Below are 19,681 nucleotides of genomic sequence, written 5' to 3'. Positions count from 1 at the left end.
AATTTGTTGTTCCACTTGTTTAATTCATTCATTCATTGTTTCTTCTATGTGCCCTGACTGGAGATTGAACCCACAACTTTGACTTATCAGAACGATGCTCTAACCAGCCGAGCTATCCAGCTAGGGCTACCTACTTTTTTTCTTTGTTTGTTATGCTTTTGGTGTCATATCTAAGAAATCATTGCTTAATCCAATACTAAGGTTTTTTTCTTTTATAGTTCTAGCTCCTACATGATAAAACTCTTAAAACATAAATATAAATCTTCACGACCTTGAATGTAGGTCTTTGAGTTAATTCTTGTGTATCTGGTCTGAGTAGGGCTCCAAATTCATTCTTTTGCATGTAGATATCCAGTTGTCCCATCACCATTTGTTGGGGGGGAAAAAACTATTCTTTCATTATATCCTATTTTTTTACCTTAATAAATTGTGAACATTCTTACTATAATAAGCAATATTTTGCAGTAATTTCTTATTAGCTGTATGTACTCCATTCCACTGATATGTTATTTAACCAATCTCTTATTTATAGAGATTTATGTTGTTTTTACCTCTTGCTGTCTTAAATCATACAGTGGTGAGTATACTTACAAAAATATCTTGAGATACATTTCTGATTGGTTTCTTAGAACAAATTATTCAAAAGAGGGAAGTCTGGATTAAAGGGTAGCTCCATTTTCAAGGCTTTCAATATGTATTCCACTCAGCTTGATAACAGCAGTTCTCAAACTTTTCCCTTTACATTCTTAAAAGTTATTGAAGTTTTAAAGGGCTTTTGTATGTGTAGATGATTTCTATTCATTTTAACTGTCTTTGAATTAAAGCATAGAAAAATTTTATTTATTTAATTTTTTAAAATTTATTGACTTTAGAGTGAGAGGAAGGGAGAGAGAGAGAGAGAGAGAGAGAGAGAGAGAGAGGCATATCAATCCATTCCTGCATGTGCCCTGACCAGGAATCAAACCAGCAACCTCTGCACTTCGGGACAATGCTCTAACCAACTGAGCTAGCCAGCGTGATCAAGAAAAAATTTAAACATTTATTTATTAATTCACTTTAAAACAACTATAATGAAATTATTAATGCTAACATAAGGAATATATTTTTATTTAAAACAACAATTTTCCAAAACAAAAGATTAATGAGAAAACTGGCAGTTCCTTTTTTTTTTTCCTGCCAAGCTTTCTAATGTGTGGCTTAATAGAATCTTCTGGAGTCTCATCTCTGCTTCTGCATCAGTCTGCTGATGTTGCACATCATCCAGCCCCTGGAAAACTGTGCCCTGTGCTGGTGAGAGAAAGAGAATGAAAGGGCAAATAACATCTTAGTATTAACATAAAAATAGTTTTGACCTCTCAGCCCCCAAAAGGGTCTCAAGAAACCCTAGGGGTGAGTCTCTGACCACTTTTTGAGGACATGCTACTCTACAGAAAGATTTTACCAAAGTCTACTCTTATCACAGTGCCCTTCTCCCTGCATCTTCACTAACACTGGGTATGACCTTTCTTTTTCTTTTTATTTATTTTTTCTTTTGTGTGTATGTGTGTGTGTGTGGTTTTCTGGGGGAGGGGGGGTTGTTTTGTTTCTTTGTTTTGAGAGACAGATAGATAAATGAGAAGCATCATCAACTTGTAGTTATGGCACTATACTTGTTCCTTGATAGCTCTACCAAACGTGCCTGGACCGGGGGGCTCCACCAGAGCCATTGACCCCTTACTTAAGCCAGCGACCTTGGGCTCAAGCCAGTGACCTTTGGGCTCAAGCCAGCGACCATGGGGTCTATGTTCAAACTGGTGACCCCATGCTCAAGCTGGTGAGCCCGCACTCAAGCCTGCAACTTCAGGGTTTCAAACCTGGGTCCTCAGCATCCCAGGTTGATGCTCTATACACCGTGTCACCACCTGGTCAGGCTGACCTTTTTTTTTTTTTACATTTGTTAATATGTTAAGCAAAAAAGCAGGCTCTCTTTGTGATTTTAATTTGAATTCTGTAATTTCTAATAATATGAAAAGTTTTTTCATGATTTTTGTAATTTTTCTTTTTCTTTTATGAATTGCTTCTTTGTTTCATTTGCACGTTTTTTTTCTGGGGTGGGCATCTCTCATCTTGATAATTTTAAGAGTTCTCTCTGTATTCAGGGGATTAAGCACTTTGTCATGAATGATGCAAATATTTTTGATGCACAAGAGGTTTTTATTTTATTTACTTTTTCTTGTGGGAGAGACAGAGAGAGAGGGGGGAGCAGATAGACAGGAAGGGACAGAGATGAGAAACATCAATTCCTTGTTGTGGTTCCTTAGTTGTTCATTGATTGATTTCTCATATGTGCCTTGACCGGGGGACTACAGCAGACAGAGTGACCCCTTGCTCGAGCCAGCGACCTTGGGCTCAAGCTGGTGAGCCTTGCTCAAACCAGATAAGCTCACATTCAAGCTGGCGACCTCGAGGTCTCAAACCTGGGTCCTCTGCATCCCAGTCTGACGCTCTATCCACTTCGCCACCGCCTGGTCAGGCTATTATTTTTTTTTTTTTTTTTTTTTTTTTTTTGGTATTTTTCTGAAGCTGGAAACAGGGAGAGACAGTCAGACAGACTCCTGCATGCGCCCTACCGGGATCCACCCGACACGCCCACCAGGGGCTAGGCTCTGCCCACCAGGGGGGCGATGCTCTGCCCCTCTGGGGCATCGCTTTGTCGTGACCAGAGCCACTCTAGCGCCTGGGGCAGAGGCCAAGGAGCCATCCCCAGCGCCCAGACCATCTTTGCTCCAATGGAGCCTCGGCTGCGGGAGGGGAAGAGAGAGACAGAGAGGAAGGAGAGGGGGAGGGGTGGAGAAGCAGATGGGCACCTCTCCTGTGTGCCCTGGCCGGGAATCGAACCCGGGACCCCTGCACGCCAGGCCGACGCTCTAACACTGAGCCAACCGGCCAGGGCCCTATTTTTTTTAAATACAGGCAAACCTATCAGTATTTTTAATGGTTTCATCCTTTCCTTTTACCTTATCAACAGTCAAATAAATTGTCCTCTAATTCAGTGATTTTCAACCTTTGTTTCTCACGCACTCATAAACTAATTACTAAAGAAAAAGGGGCCCTGACCTCTTCTTCTTTAGTAACTAATTTATTTGTGCAATGAGATGAAAATGGCTGTATTTAGTCAGGGGCACTGACCTTAGTAATTAGTATATGTTTGTGCCATGGAAAAAAAAAGGTTGAAATTAGAGTCTAATTTCCCACCAGCAGTGTGTGAATGTGCCTGTTTGGCCTAGGAAGACATTCAGGAGGGATTTGATTAGCACTTTCATAGTATTAATAAAATCTTACCATTTTATTCTATTAATTATTTGGGTATTACACAATGAAAATGAAATCACATCTGAGTCACAATGAATGTGTCATCATTCTAGGACACCTCCCAACCAAATGTCCTTGGAGAAAAAACTGCTCAACCAGAACAGGGTGACAAATGTAGGGTTTTTATTGTTTGTGTGGCAGATGAGGTAGGTCTCCCCTGCTCAGAAGGCTTGAGACTTTTCTCTGGTTCATCATTGGGGAGGAGGTGACCCATTTGGGTGGGCATTCTGGCCTCCTGCCAACACTGTGGTGCCCAGCAGGGGGCTGTCTCATTGTAGCCTGAGGTGGGGGCCAGCTTATACCTAAAATTTTAGCCAGGGATTTGGGGTATCCAAGAAGTTAAAGCTTTATTAGGACACAATAGCCTAAGCACTCACGACCCATTTCTTGGGAAGAGATGTTTTAAAACAAGAAAAGGAAACTAGAACGTAACAGTCTGACAGGATATTCTAGCTAACCACAAATTTACAGAATTATAGCTTAGCTACAGAGATCTTCTCCTCTGGCAACTTTTTGCAGATCTCTCCAGTAAATGCTACCTTCCATAGCTTGACTGCTTTCTGAAAAAAGTAACCAGAAACCATTACAAAATGGATTTTGTGTCCAAGGTGACTAGGCCCCATTAGCGGGGATTTTCTCAATATTATTTCCCACATTCTTAACCACAGTAGAGGTTTTTCTTTGCAAGTCTGGCAGATGAAAAAAATAGCATAGCATTGTGTCAATTTTCATTTAGATTACTGGTGAGTAAAAAAAAAAAAAAAAGGTATGTTTCTCAGCTGTTTGCAATTCTCCTTTGATGAATTACCTATTAACATTATTCACCTTTTTTTTCTGCTGGAGTGTTCATATTTTTCTTATTTATTGAGGAGTGCATTATATAGCATAATATTAACACCTTCATTATATATACTGCATTTTTTTCTTAGTTTGTCAATTTCCTGCTGACAAATTCTGCTCTGCACAATTATCTAATGACTAAATAGCTAAGTCTATCAATCTTTAACTTTCTGGTTTCTGCCTTTAGTATCATGCTTAGGAAGTCCTCCCCTCACTGCAATCACACACAAAAAAATTACTTTCTCTTTTTATCTAATATTTTATGTTTTTATTTTTTACATTTCAATCTAAGACATCTGAAATTTATTTTGGTATCTATGATGGCAAAAACCAATAATTTTTCCCCCAAAATTGCTGTCTAGTTGTCTCAATGATATTGAATAATTCAGGAATGACAAATATGTGGCCTAAGTGTAATCTTCTCCTCCTGGGCCCCTGGAAGACATTTCTAATCAAACGCAGAACTCCTGGCTAAGCCTAGACTAGGCCTCACAGTCCTCCTACAACTTCAGGCAGCCACTGCCTACCTGTAAGATATGACAGAAGATGACATTTTTTGCCATCCCCTGACTAATCCATCATTTTCCCCATTGATATGAGAAGTTAGATAATATTCATTTTTCTTTAAAGATTTTATTTATTCTTTTTATTTTTTATATTTTAGAGAGAGTTGAAAGTCAGGGAGAGAGAGAGAAGGGGGGAGGAGCAGGAAGCATCAACTCCTATGTGTGCCTTGATCAGGCAAGCCCAGGGTTTTGAACCAGCAACCTCAGTGTTCCAGGTTGATGCTTTAGCCACTACACCACCACAGGTCAGGCTGAAAATATATTCTTTTTTATTCTAGACTTTCCTTTCTGTTTTATCAATATGCCTGTCTTTCTGGGCCAGTTCTCTAGCCAGTTTGGTTATTAGATCTATGTGCTAAATGGTAATAACTGGTAGTACAAGCCTTACCGCCCTTTCAACACTTTTTTCACTATTTTCTCTCATTTAAACTTCTATCTAAATTTATTGCATCGAAGTAACTTCAAGATTAATTAAAATTTAAAATTCATATTGGATTTTCCAATTTAGATACATAGTATTCCTTCCATTTTAAAAGATCCCTTTAGCCTGACCTATGGTGGTGCAATGGATAAAGCGTTGACCTGGAACACTGAGTTTGCTGGTTCAAAACCCTGGACTTGCTCGGTCAAGGCATATATGAGAAGCAACTATGAGTTGATGCTTCCTGCTCCTCCCCCACTGCCTTTCTCTCTCTCTCTTCTTTCTAAAGTCAATATATAAAATATTTTTTATTAAACAAATATTTACTTTATTTTTTTAAATTTTTTTATTTATTCATTTTAGAGAGGAGAGAGAGTGTGTGTGAGAGAGAGAGAGAGAGAGAAAGGGGGGAGGAGCAGGAATCTTCAACTCCTGTATGTGCCTTAGACCAGACAAGTGCAGGGTTTTTTTTGTTTTGTTTGTTTGGGGTTTTTTTTGTATTTTTCTGAAGTTGGAAACAGGGAGGCAGTCAGACAGACTCCCGATGCGCCTGACCGGGATCCACCCGGCATGCCCACCAGGGGGCGATGCTCTGCCCATCTGGGGCATCGCTCTGTTGCAACCAGAGCCATTCTAGCACCTGAGGCAGAGGCCATGGAGCCATCCTCAGTGCCTGGGCCAACTCTGCTCCCATGGAGCCTTGGCTGCAGGAGGGGAAGAGAGAGACAAAGAGGAAGGAGAGGGGGAGGGGTGGAGAAGCAGATGGGTGCTTCTCCTGTGTGCCCTGGTCGGGAATTGAACCTGGGACTCCTGCACGCCAGGCCGACGCTCCACCACTGAGCCAACCAGCCAGGGCCAAGTGCAGGGTTTTGAACTGGCGACCTCAGCATTCCAGGTTGACGTTTTATCCACTGTACCACCACAGGTCAGTCAATATATAAAATCTCTTTAAAATAAAATAAAAAATCCCTGTTTTGTCTCTGAACAGTTTTATTCTAATAGGTCAGATACATTACTGGCTAAATTTATTCCTAGATATTTTATATTTGTGATGGCTACTATAAGTAGAATTTTTTCAGTAAAATATATAAATTCTTATTATTACAATGTAAGCACCATGAAAGCAAAGCCCACATATCTTTTCTTTATAACTGTAACCCTAGAGCTTAAGAAACAGTGCCTCTAAGCCCTGGCTGCGTAGCTTAGTTGTTTTTTTGTTGTTGTGTATTTTGTATTTGTTTATTTGTTTTAATTAATTGAGTGGTGGGAGGCAGAGACAGACTCCTGCATGTGCCCCAGTTGGCATCCAATGGGCAAACCCCTTACTGGGCAATGCTCTGCCCATCTGGGGCCACTGCTCCATTGCTCGGCAACTGAGCTATTTTAGCCCCTGAGGCAAGGCCATGAAGCCATCCTCAGCACCTGGGGCCAGTTTGCTCAAACCATTTCAGCTATGGATCCAGGATGGGGAGAGGGAGAGAGAGCAAAGGGAGAATGATGGAGAAGCAGATGGTTACTTCTCCTGTGTGCCCTGACCAGGAATCAAACCCAGAACTTCCACACGTTAGGATGATGCTCTACCACTGAGCCAACCAGCCAGGAACCAGGTAGCTTAGTTGGTTATAGAATCATCCCAATACCCCAAGTTTGTAGGTTCAATCCCTGGGCAGGGCACATATAAGAGTGAACCAATGACTTCATAAATAAGTGGAATGACAAATTGATGTTTCTCTCTCTCTTTCTCTCTCTTTTCCTTTCTCTCTCTAAAACAAATAAAAAGAAAGATAAAGAAAGAGAGAAAGGAAGAGAAGGAAGAGAAGGAAGAGAAGGAAGGAAGGAAGGAAGGAAGGAGGGAGGGAGGGAGGGAGGGAGGGGAGGGAGGGAGGGAGGGAGGGAGGGAGGGAGGGAGGGAGGGAGGAAGGAAGGAAGGAAGGAAGGAAGGAAGGAAGGAAGGAAGGAAGGAAGGAAGGAAGGAAGGAAGGAAGGAAGGGGCCCTGGCCGGTTGGCTCAGTGGTAGAGCATCGGCCTGTCGTGCAGGAGTCCCAGGTTCGATTCCCGGCCAGGGCACACAGGAGAAGCACCCATCTGCTTCTCCACCCCTCCCCCTCTCCTTCCTCTCTGTCTCTCTCTTCCCCTCCCGCAGCCAAGGCTCCATTGGAGCAGCGACTGCCCGGGCGCTGAGGATGGCTCTGTGGCCTCTGCCTCAGGTGCTGGAATGGCTCGATTGCGGCAGAGGGATGCCCCAAGATGGGCAGAGCATCGCCCCCTGGTGGGCGTGCCGGGTGGATCCCGGTCGGGTGCATGCGGGAGTCTGTCTGACTGCCTCCCCGTTTCCAACTTCAGAGAAATACAAAAAAGAAGAAAAAAAGAAAGAAAAGAAAGAAAGAAAGAAAGAAAGAAAGAAAGAAAGAAAGAAAGAAAGAAAGAAAGAAAGAAAGAAAGAAAGAAAGAAAGAAAGAAAAGAAGGAAGGAGGGAGGGAGGGAGGGGAGAGGGAGGGAGGAAGGAAGGAAAGAAGAAAGAAAAGAGAAAAGAAAGAGAAACAGTGCCTCACATTTTAGGCTCTCAATAAAAGTTTTTAAATGAGTAAAGGCATAAAGCAATGCTATTGTTTTAGTGTGTCATTGACTTATAAGAGTCAGCCTTGCTAATTATTTGATTAGCTTTGTTTTTTAAGTGATTCTCTGGAATTTTCCACATTTGTAAATATTAATAATTACCTTTTTGCCAACATGTATTATTCTTATTTATTTTTCTTATAAGACTTATTGAATTGAATAGAACTTTCTTCTACTCAGATTTCTACTGTCCTTTCAGAGCAATTCTAAGTGATAATGATGACAGCAAGCACTTTTTCTCATTTTTAACTTTTATGGTACTACTTGTAGTGTTTCACTATTAAGTATAATGACTAGAAGAAGAGAAAATTTTATGGAGGAATAAAATGTGTTCCATTTTGGACATGTTCAGAGGGGTGTTAGTGTGAATATGTCTAGTAGACAGCTGGACATACAAGAAATCTGGGTTACAGACAAAGATGTGGAGTTAACATCATATAGGTAGTAGTTAAAGCCCTGGGATAAATAAATTCACATGGAGAGAAGGTCAAGGATAGAACTGATGAACACCAATCTCAAGACTGAGTAGAGGAAGAGGAAACTATCAAACAGATAAGTGGAAATCAGTAAAGAGAGGAGTCATAGGAGACCAAAGATGAGTTTCAAGGGAAAGGAAGTGATCAACACAGCAAAACAGCAAAGAGAGAAAGATAGAAAACATGCCGAGGATTTAGTATCTAGGAGGTCACCAGTGACCTTAGTGAGTGTCAGAAATGTCAGTATTGTGATGGGGCTGAAGTCACTCCCAGAGAGAGTAAGTGCAGACTGCCATAAGGACTCCTTTAAGAAGTTTAGCAGAGAAAATAAGCCAAGAGATAAAGTACTAAACTGAAAGGGAGACAGAATTGAAGAAGTATTTTCCAGATGGTACAGCAGATACATTCTAAGACTCTCAGTGGATCCCTAAAACCATGGATAGTACTGAACCCTATATATATATTGCATTTCCCCCCTAAACTTACATATCTAGGATAAAGTTTAATATGTAAACTAGGCCAAGCAAGAGATTAACAACCATAATAAAATAGAACAATTATAACAACATAGTGTAATAAAAGTTATAAGAATGTGGTCTATCTAAAAATGTCTTATTGTACTATATACCCACCTTTTCACTTAAATGAAGCACTTTACAGCTTCTCTTTGGCATATCTGAATTGCCAGCATCACTACTCTGGTACTTTGGGGCCATTATTAAATAAAATAAGGGTTACTTGAACATAAGTACCATGATACTGAGACAGTTGATCAAGAGGCTACTAGTGACTAACTGAAGAATAGCATATATGCTGGACAAAGTGATGATTCGTGTCGCAGCTGAAATGGAGGGGGGATGGCATGAGATTTCATCAAACTCGATACTCAGAATAGTGGCAATTTTAAACTTGTGAATTATTTATTTAAGGAATTTTCCATTTAATATTTTCGGACAACATTTGACTTGTAACTGAAACCATGGACAGTGAAACTGTGTACATGGGAGGACAACTGTAGTGACATAAGGATCTTTATAAACTGGAAAAGAAGACAGTAAAACAGACTAAAAATTTAAGAAAAAGATAGAGGGAATAAATAACCTAGCAAAGCACAGAGAGTGTGGAAAGGATCCCTTGGTGGGGACCCTGTTAGCCTTGATCTCTGCTTTCCCTGAAGGAAGGAAGTATGTAAGATGAGTGAGGATTGGTGCCTCAAGAGAAAATAATTTCCCACCTCTGCCCTTTCCCAACCGGACTGGCGGATGAAGGAGGGTGGAGCCTAGAGAGCAGTGCAGTGTGGAACCACTGCTTTTGGGCCTGCTGACTGGGGAGGAATAAAGGGCTGCTGGGCGGATATAGGGTTCCAGCTGAAAACAGTCATAAATCCACCTGGTCACAGTAAAGGCCTCAAGAGATTCTGATTTAATTGGTCCAGTTTTGGGCCTGGGCATCAGGAATTTTAAAACCTGCCCAGTGACACTAATGGGCAACCATAGTTGAGAATTGTTGGGGTGAAAAAGTAAGTTTGTGCATATGGAATGAGGCTCTGCTGCTCTGGCTGAAGCAGGGGCCCTGTGGAGGCTGTGGCTATCACTCAGTCACAGAAGAACAGACAACTTCTTGCCCTGCTCAACCCTTCCATCAGGATGTGAATTCCCCTCCAACTGCCTGCCTTAAGTTCAACCACAGAGCTTCCCTGACAGAGACCCAGCAACCCCTGGAATGGCAGCGGAGGGCCTGGTTTGGGAATATGATAGTAATTATGGCAAACAATATGTTTTCCTGCTTAAGAACCAAGGCCTCAGCCTAGTTCACTGTGTATGTGTGTATGTGTATGTTTCTCAAGCTGCCAATTCAACCTACAAAAGCGGCTCTGAAAAAAAAAAAAAAGTGGCTCTGAGACTGGAGGGAGGCTTAACAAGTGACCATGATGACTCATGCTGCTGGGCTGTGAAAGCCACAGGGCTGCCACCATAGTGGAGCAGGGCCTGGGTGGAAAGAGCTGCAGGTACCATGGCTCCTGTGAACTTCCCACAATGCCCTGGGCAAGCTGCCTTTTGGGCCAATCAAATATTTTTGTAGAAATTAAGCCAGAAAATCTAACTTCCCTCTCATAGTCACAAATATCTTGGCATAAGCAGGCAAGCTGAAGCAAGAATGAGGCTGACAGAGCTTGCAAAGGCATGGAATGTTTGCACAAAGACCAAGATTTACAATATTAGGCTAAAAACTGTCCTTTTTCCCAAAAAGGGCTCAGGTTGGAACTAAAGAAGGCCTGAGCAGAGCATGAATGCTCCTCTGAGTAGGGGTCGGGAGACAGGATTGCCCAGAAGAGCACATTTAATGGAAACTTATAATGTACAGGTTTGGGAACATGAAGAAAACATCAGACTTGTGCTGTCCAACATGCAGTTACTTGCCACACATAGATGTTGAGCATGGGAATGGCTGGTCTGAATTAAGATATAAAACAGCCTGATCTGGGGTGGTATAGTAGATAAAATATCAACCTGGAACGCTGAAATTGCTGGTTCGAAACCCTGGGTTTGCCCAGTCAAGGCACATATGGGAGTTGCTTCCTGCTCCTCCCTCCTTTTCTCTCTCTATCTCTCTCTCTAAAATGAATAAAGTCTTAAAAATGTATATATTCTTAAAAATAAAAAATATTTTTTTTAAAAAATAAAAAATATGTATATAAAATAAATAGCCAATTTCAAAGACAGTGCAGGAAAAAAAGTGTACAATAGCTCATTAATAATTTATTAATCCTTTTTTTACACTGACTACATGTTGGAATGATATGTGACGATATTACATTAAGTGATTTTACCTGTTTCATTTTACTTTTTAAAATATTACTAGAAAACTTAAAAGGAAATCATCATGGTTTCCATATTTTGTTGGACAGTGCTGCTTTATGCCTATCAACCAATGAACTTTTATTGGGCACCTACTTTAGCCAAGGAAGCATGAAGGGACGAAGCCATAAATCACAATAATAATAACAGCAGCTTTAGTTTTTAAAAGGCTGACTACTTGCCAGGCACTTTGCACTGATTTAGTAACTCACCCTAGGTAAGAAAGTGAATCGGATCTCAGAACCCCCTTTTTAACCAACTGGTCAAACTGCCTCCCTGGCAGCAAGGACCTGAGGTGTTGTCGGGTACACCAAGATGCTTGCGCTGACATAACAAAGGAGCTATCACATGGCGGAGAATACCTAAGTTAAAATGCCACCTTCTGGAACACATACACTTTAAATGTTTTTTGTTTGTTTGTTTTTTCCCACAGAGACAGTGAGAGTCAGAGAGAGGGATAGACCGGGACAGACAGATAGGAACGGAGAGATGAGAAGCATCAATCATTAGTTTTTCATTGCGTGTTGCAACACTTTAATTGTTCATTGATTGCTTTCTCATATGTGTCTTGACCGTGGGCCTTCAGCAGACTGAGTAACCCCTTGCTCAAGCCAGCGACCTTGGGCTGAAGCTGCTGAGCTTTGCTCAAACCAGATGAGCCCGCTTCTCAAGCTGGCAACCTTGGAGTCTCGAACCTGGGTCGGGTCTTCCACATCCCAGTCTGATGCTCTATCCACTGCGCCACCACCCGGTCAGGCTAAATGTTTATTAATGTGATTGAAACACACAGCAATCTATCTGCATTTTTCTTTCCCAATTTCTTTGTAAAAGATTGCAAACTTTTTGACATGCTGGTCAGAGTAAGAGGTTCAGGACATGACCTTGGGAAAGAGTAGTGGTTCAACTGCCCAACTGTCATTACCTAGGAAGCTTTGAAAAAATTCTGCTGCCCCACCCCAAAGATTCTGATGTAATTTGGTCTGGTTTGGCCTGGATTTTTTTTTTTAAGTGAGAGAGAAAGACAGATAGACAGGACAGGAGAGAGATGAGAAGCATCAACTCATACTTGCAACACCTTAGTTGTTCACTCATATGAGCTTCTCGTGTGTGCTTTTACTGAGAGTCTCCAGAGAGCCAGTGACCTTGGGCTCAAACCCAAGGTCTTAGGGTCATGTCTATGATTCTACACTCAAGCCTCGGGGTTTCAAACCTGGGTCCTCAGCATTCCAGGTTGATGCTCTATTCACTGTGCCACCTGGTCAGGAAACAACTTTTATGGTATGTGCCTTGACTGGGAAAGCCCAGGGTTTCAAACCAGTGACCTCAGCATCCCAGGTCACTTTATTCACTACACCACCAGAAATCAAAGGTGGCTTTAGGATTTTTAAAAGTGCCCAGGTAGTAGTAGTAGTAGTAGTAGTAGTTCTTCTCCTTCTCTTTCTTCTTCTTTTTAATTTTTTTAAAAATATTTTATTTAGGCCTGACCTGTGGTGGCGCAGTGGATAAAGCATCAACCTGGAAATGCTGAGGTTGCCGGTTCAAAACCTTGGGCTTGCCTGGTCAAGGCACATATGGGAGTTGATGCTTCCTGCTCCTCCCCCCTTTTCTCTCCATCTCTCTCTCTCTCTCCCCTCTCTATAATGAATAAATAAAACCTTTAAAAAAAGATTAAAAAAATATTTTTTATATATTGATTTTTAGAGAGAGGGGAGAGAGAGAGAGAAGGGGAGGAGCAGGAAGCATCAACTCCCATATGTGCCTTGACCAGGCAAGCCCAAGGTTTCGAACTGGCAACCTCAGTGTTCCAGGTCGATGCTTTATCCCACTGTACCACCACAGGTCAGGCTTCTTTTTAATTTTTTAAAGACTTTGTTTATTCACTTAACAGAGGGGAGAGAGAGAGAGAAGAGAGGAGCAAGAAGCATCAACTCCCATATATGTGCCTTGATCAGGCAAGCCCAGGGTTTCAAACTGGCAACCTCAGCGTTCCAGGTTGACATTTTATCCACTGTACCTAAGGTGACCAACATTTTTACAATGAAAAGGAGGACAAAAATAAATTGAAGAAAACAATATCGTAAATAAAAGAAACATTTTATATATTGCAACAATAATACACTAGAATATGATAAATGCATAATAAAAACATTTGTAATATTTTATATTATAATTATGCTTACATGTCTATTAATTTTTAATAATAATTGTAAGAAAAATACTCATTTAGTAAAGCTAAATATCAAACAAAACCACTAATTTGGAGTGATATTCGGGTGTATTTATTATTTTCTAATTAAAAAACGTCTGTTATATGCAACTATTTAATCAAAATGCATTTTCAGGCCCTGGCCGGTTGGCTCAGTGGTAGAGCATTGGCCTGGTGTGCAGGAGTCCCGGGTTCGATTCCCAGCCAGGGCACACAGGAGAAGCGCCCATCTGCTTCTCCACCCCTCCCCCTCTCCTTCCTCTCTGCCTCTCTCTTCCCCTCCCGCAGCCAAGGCTCCATTAGAGCAAAGATGGCCCGGGCACTGAGGATGGCTCCATGGCTTCTGCCTCAGGTGCTAGAATGGCTCTGGTCGCAACAGAGCAATGCCCCAGATGGGCAGAGCATTGCCCCCTGGTGGGCATGCCAGGTGGATCTCGGTCGGGCACATGTGGGAGTCTGTCTGACTGCCTCCCCGTTTCCAACTTCAGAAAAATACAAAAAAAAAAAATGCATTTTCATAGATATAGTTTGAGGTTATATTTCCACTTTAAAACTTGAATTTCAGCCTGACCTGTGGTGGCACAGTGGATAAAGCGTCGACCTGGAAATGCTGAGGTCGCCAGTTTGAAACCCTGGGCTTGCCTGGTCAAGGCACATATGGAAGTTGATGCTTCCAGCTCCTCCTCCCCTTCTCTCTCTCTGTCTCTCCCTCTCCTCTCTAAAAAATGAATAAATTGACCTGACCAGGCAGTGGTGCAGTGGGTAGAGCAACGGACTGGGATGCCAAGGACCCAGGTTCGAGACCCCGAGGTTGCCAGTTTGAGCGCAGGCTAATCTGGTTTGAGCACAAGCTCACCAGCTTGGACCCAAGGTCGCTGGCTCCAGCAAGGGGTTACTCAGTCTGCTGTAGTCCCACGGTCAAGGCACATATGAGAAAGCAATTAATGAACAACTAAGGTGTTGCAATGCGCAACGAAAAACTAATGATTGATGCTTCTCATCACTCTGTTCCTGTCTGTCTGTCCCTGTTTATCCCTCTCTCTGACCCTCTCTCTGTCACTGTAAAAAATGAATAAATAAAACAAAACAAAACAAAACAAAAACTTGAATTTCAGAAAAATACTTGTAAATAAAATAATACATATTTGGAAATTATTAAATAGATAATGAATTAATAAAATGTGAATTGTGCTTACCTGTCTATGGTTGAATATTCACTGAGAAAGAAATAATCATGAGTCTACAATGTCGTATGTGCTGTGTCCTGTTTCAGTAAGAAGTACACAAAGCCATTTGCGTGCTTGGTATATTGCGTGCTCTCTCAAGGTCTCCCGTGCGGAGCACATGCATCTCATAATTGCATCTCACCGCACTGTACTGGTCCCTGACGAATCGTCATGTCAAATACAAATACGTCACATCACACTCGATGGATCGACTCTGCATCGATCAAATACGGACATTAACAGATTAGTCTTCCAATATCAAAAAAGGAAAACATGTAGGAGGTCACTTTTCGAGGGAGGATGAAACTTACAAAAGAAGGACTGTCCTCCCTAAAGGAGGACAATTGGTCACCTTACTGTACCACCACATATCAGGCTAAAAGCTGCCCAGGTAGTTCTAATGCTCAGCCATGGATGAGAATCACTGGAGTAAAAAGTTAACTGGTTCATATGGAGACTGGATCCCCCACACCCGAGCTTCCTTTCAAAGGCTGAACACTTTGACTTGGGCTCTTTCTGAATTGGTGCATTTTTAAAATACAGCTATTTTAGGGCACACATTGTGTTCAGTTTTATTCATCTCTCAAGTTTTATTTATTATAAACCTATACCCATGTACATACATTCTACTGGATTGTGGATAGTGCACTGGACATAAAGCCAAAAGTACTTATAACAAACAGTAAGTAAGCCCTATGGATTTGATTGATTGAATGAAGAAATTTTTTTTTTTTACATTTATATATATTTTTAATTTATTGGTTTTGCCAGGGGAGGGGAACCAGAAGTGTCAACTCATAGTTGCTTCACTTTAGTTGTTCATTGGTTGCTCATATGTGCCTTGACCAGGCAAGCCCAAAGTTTCGAACTTGTGATCTCAGTACTGCAAATCGACACTATCCACTGTATCATCACAGGCCGGGCAATATTTTTATTTTTTTAGACCTGTAGGTTTAATGCACAGTACAGTGAATATAGACAATATTGTCTTATAATCATCAAACTTACTAAGAGATTAGAACTTGCCTGACCAGGTGGTGGCACAACAGATAGAGCAAAGGACTGGGACGCGGACAACCCAGGTTCAAAACCCTGAGGTTCCTGGGGTTCACCAGCTTGAGCATGGGGTCAATAGCTTGAGCTTGGAATCATAGACATGACCCCATGGTCACTGGCTTGAGCCCAAAGGTTGCTGGCTTGAAGCCCAAGATTGCTGGCTTGAGCGTAAGGTCGCTGGTTTGAGCAAGAGGTCACTCACTTTGCTGCAGCCCCCCAGTCAAGGCACATATGAGAAATCAATCAATGAACAACTAAGGTGCCACAACTGTGAGTTGATGACTTCTCATCTTTCTCTCTTTCTGTCTCTTTCTCTCTCTCCAATAATAAATAAATAAATAAATAAAATTTTTAAATAAAAAAAATTTTAAAAGCCCAGAGCACTTGTCTGTCACTTTTGAGATACTGTTTTTCCTATTTATAAAATGGGTAGGCTGGCTGACACAGTCCTAAAGTAACTTCCAGCATAGATATTTCAGGATTCCAGATCAGCAATTTTTTTTTTTTTTCTTTTTGCATTTTTCTGAAGCTGGAAACAGGGAGAGACAGTCAGACAGACTCCCGCATGCGCCCGACCGGGATCCACCCGGCACGCCCACCAGGGGCGACGCTCTGCCCACCAGGAGGCGATGCTCTGCCCATCCTGGGCGTCACCATGTTGCCACCAGAGCCACTCTAGCGCCTGAGGCATAGGCCACAGAGCCATCCCCAGCGCCCGGGCCATCTTTGCTCCAATGGAGCCTTGGCTGCAGGAGGGGAAGAGAGAGACAGAGAGGAAGGCGCGGCGGAGGGGTGGAGAAGCAAATGGGCGCTTCTCCTGTGTGCCCTGGCCGGGAATCGAACCCGGGTCCTCCACACGCTAGGCCGACGCTCTACCGCTGAGCCAACCGGCCAGGGCAAGATCAGCAATTTTTAACCAGTGTGCCTACAAGAATTTTCAAAACATACAATACCTGACTATTTAGTCAAGGGCACTGACCTCTTTTCCCTTAGATTGTCAAATTAAAAAAATGACAACAACCAATGCAAAAATAGCCGTCCAATGTGAATGAATCAAAATTATACCATATTTTCTGGTGTGCTGCAGAACTTCAGAATTTTTGTGATTAGTTTATGCATGCCATGAGATGAAACAGGTTAAAAATTGCTGGTTTAGATTGAGGTCAGTCTGCCCTAGATTTTGTGTATGATACAACAGCCAGAGAATAAGGCTGGTTTCCTTGTTAGTAATTTAATGCTCCTAACCATAGTAAAGACTTCTCTCTCTCTCTCTCTCTCTCTCTCTCTCTTTTTTAGAGTTCACCTTTGACACAGAAACTTCCATCTGCATCCTATCATGCCTATCCCATCCTCCCCACCCCCACTCCTCCTCATGTAAATCAGCCTGGGAATCAGATCTTGGAGAAACTTTGATCTCTTTATCTGAAAGCACAAAGATAGCATTGCAAAGCCTGCTGCTGGTGTGGAGGTGGCATAGTTAGAAATGCTTCACATTTTTCTAAGTTTCATTCCTACAGTTTCTCAGAGAAGGGACCTTTCTCCAGCAAGGCAGTGGGGAAACTGGCAATGGAATGAGGGAAAGGAGGCAGATCCGGTGGGAGGGAGGCTTCTTTAAAAGAAAAGATCAGCAAATTCTAATATGCAAAATTTCGAAAAATCTTTTTTATCACAGTCACTTAGAAAGAACCTGGGGCTGGGCTATGGACTTGGCTTTCTCACTGTGCGATTTAAAAAATATTTTTATTGATTGATTTATTGATTTTTATTTTTTTTAGAAAGAAACATCAATTGTTCCGCTTATTTATCCATTCATTGGTTTATTTCTGTATGTGTCCAACCAGGGATCAAACCCACAACCTTGGTATATCAGGATGATGCTCTAACCAACTGAGCTACCCAGCCAGGGTTCACTGTACAATTTTAAAAAGACAGTTCATGTTTGCAAACTACGAAATGCAAAAAGCCTGTCACTGAGCCCCCCAGTCCTGTTTTGTGCCCCTCCAGCCTGCATTGCTGCCAGTACTCATCCTGAAATTTCACATCTAAATAAGTTACTCCCTAGTGTAAGATCAGACTTCAGCTCTGTTCCCACCCTTACCTGTAGAAAAATAAAATCTAAACTATTCTCTGTGTCATTTGAATACCTTCAAAATCTGGTCCCAGGTTACATTTTTTAATCTCATCTGAAGACCTGCACCTTTCTCCTGCTCTCCAGCCCACTAAACCCATCGCCCTACCGTGCTATGTCTGTTGTGTGAGCCTTTAAATAGCTCTACCAGGAAAGACAGGGGCTTGACCACTCTGACTGCATCGGTCCTCTAGCACCCATCCCAGTCCCTCAGTAAAGGTTTGATGCCTGAACGACAACTAACTGGAAAACCATGTAAAACTAAGGTCCTTGGACTGAACAATTCCTAAATTCCCTCCTAGCCTAGCCCTAACTTCTGAGAAATGTTCTAGAGGCAGAACTCAAAACTGCTTAGAATTTGACCCAGTTCATACTAATAGTCATTGCAGTTCCCAATCCAGAAAAATAGAGATGAGTGGTCTGACATAGGGCTTAAAAGATTTTTGTTCATTTTGGTAAACCATAGAAATATTAGAAATTTTTAATAAAGCATACAAATTAAATTAAAATGCAATTAAATATTTTAAATCACATTAAAAACAAGACTATATTCTATGGGTGCACAACAATGTGAATGTACTTTAGACCAGTGGTCCCCAACCTTCCAGGCCGCGGACCGGTACTGGTCCGTGGGCCATTTGGTACTGGTCCACAGAGAAAGAATAAATAACTTACATTATTTCCATTTTATTTATATTTAAGTCTGAATAATGTTTTATTTTTTAAAAATGACCAGATTCCCTCTGTTACATCCATCTAAGACTCACTCTTGATGCTTATCTCGTAAATTCGACAATTACATTTAAAAATACCACAGTTTTTACGCTAGTCGCATAATTTTATTTTGTGCATTTATCTGTCACACCCTAAAGGCTGGTCGATGAAAATATTTTCTGACATTAAACTAGTCCGTGGCCCAAAAAAGGTTAGGGACCACTGCTTTAGACCACTGAACTGTACACTTAAAAATGGTTAAGATGAAAAAAATCGTTAAGATGGTAAGTTATATATTATGTGTATTTTACCACAATTTTTTTTAAAAGGGCCATTTTGGGCCCTGGCCTATTACCTCAGTTGGTTAGTGCGTCATCCTGAAGCACCAGAGTTACGGGGATGGCGCTTGCTAAGGGCACAAACGGGAAGCAACCAATGAATAAACACTAAGTAGAACAACAAATGAATGCTTTTCTCTTTCTCTTTCCCTTCCTCTCTCTGTCGCTCTAAATAATCAATCAATAAAAAAGTTTTTTTTCAAGACTATTTTGAATGAGCAGTTGCTGCTATTCAATGAGATTTTTTTTTCTTTTTGAGAGAGAGTAAGGGAGAAAGAGAGAGAGAGACATCAACTTGTTCCATTGATTGCTTTTTTTTTTAAGCAAGACAGAGAGAGACAGAGAGGGACAGACAGACAAGAAGGGAGAGAGATAAGAAGCATCAATTCTTCATTACAGTGCCTTAGTTGTTCATTGATTGCTTTCTTATGTGTGCCTTGATCAGGGGACTTCAGACAAGCCAGTGACCCCTTGCTCAAGACAATGACCCTGGACTCAAGCCAGCAACTTTGAGCTTCAAACCAGCGACCTTTGGGCTCAAGCCAGTGACTATTGGGTCATGTCTATGATCCCAAGCCAGCAACCCCGCACTCAAGCTGATGAGCCCGTGCTCCAGCCAGCAACCTCAAGGTTTCAAACCTGGGTCCTCTGCATCCTAGGCCGACGCTTTATCCTCTGCACCACCATCTGGTCAGGCCATTGATTGTTTCTTATATGTGCCCTGACTGGGCAAGAACCTGTGACATTGGGGTTGTACCCCAGGATTGAGACAATAAACTTTGAGGATCAGCAACCCCGAAATTGACCTAGTGACCTTGGCACTGTGGGACAATGCTCTATCCTGTTCAGAAAGACTTAGCGGTAACCAAACAAAACCTCTTTGAG

General features: G+C 41.8%; 1 non-coding gene across 1 annotated transcript; it reads left to right on the top strand.

Moving 5' to 3' along the window:
• Window positions 1-7,169: 7,169 nt before the first annotated feature.
• On the top strand, window positions 7,170-7,245 carry TRNAD-GUC (transfer RNA aspartic acid (anticodon GUC)). Its single transcript has one exon. It is a non-coding gene; the product is annotated as a tRNA-Asp (tRNA).
• Window positions 7,246-19,681: the final 12,436 nt, after the last annotated feature.

This window comes from Saccopteryx leptura, chromosome 3 (genome assembly GCF_036850995.1).
Source record: "Saccopteryx leptura isolate mSacLep1 chromosome 3, mSacLep1_pri_phased_curated, whole genome shotgun sequence".
Lineage (NCBI taxonomy): Eukaryota > Metazoa > Chordata > Mammalia > Chiroptera > Emballonuridae > Saccopteryx > Saccopteryx leptura.
Note: the sequence above shows the minus strand (reverse complement) of the source record. Positions and strands in the feature narration are given on the sequence as shown.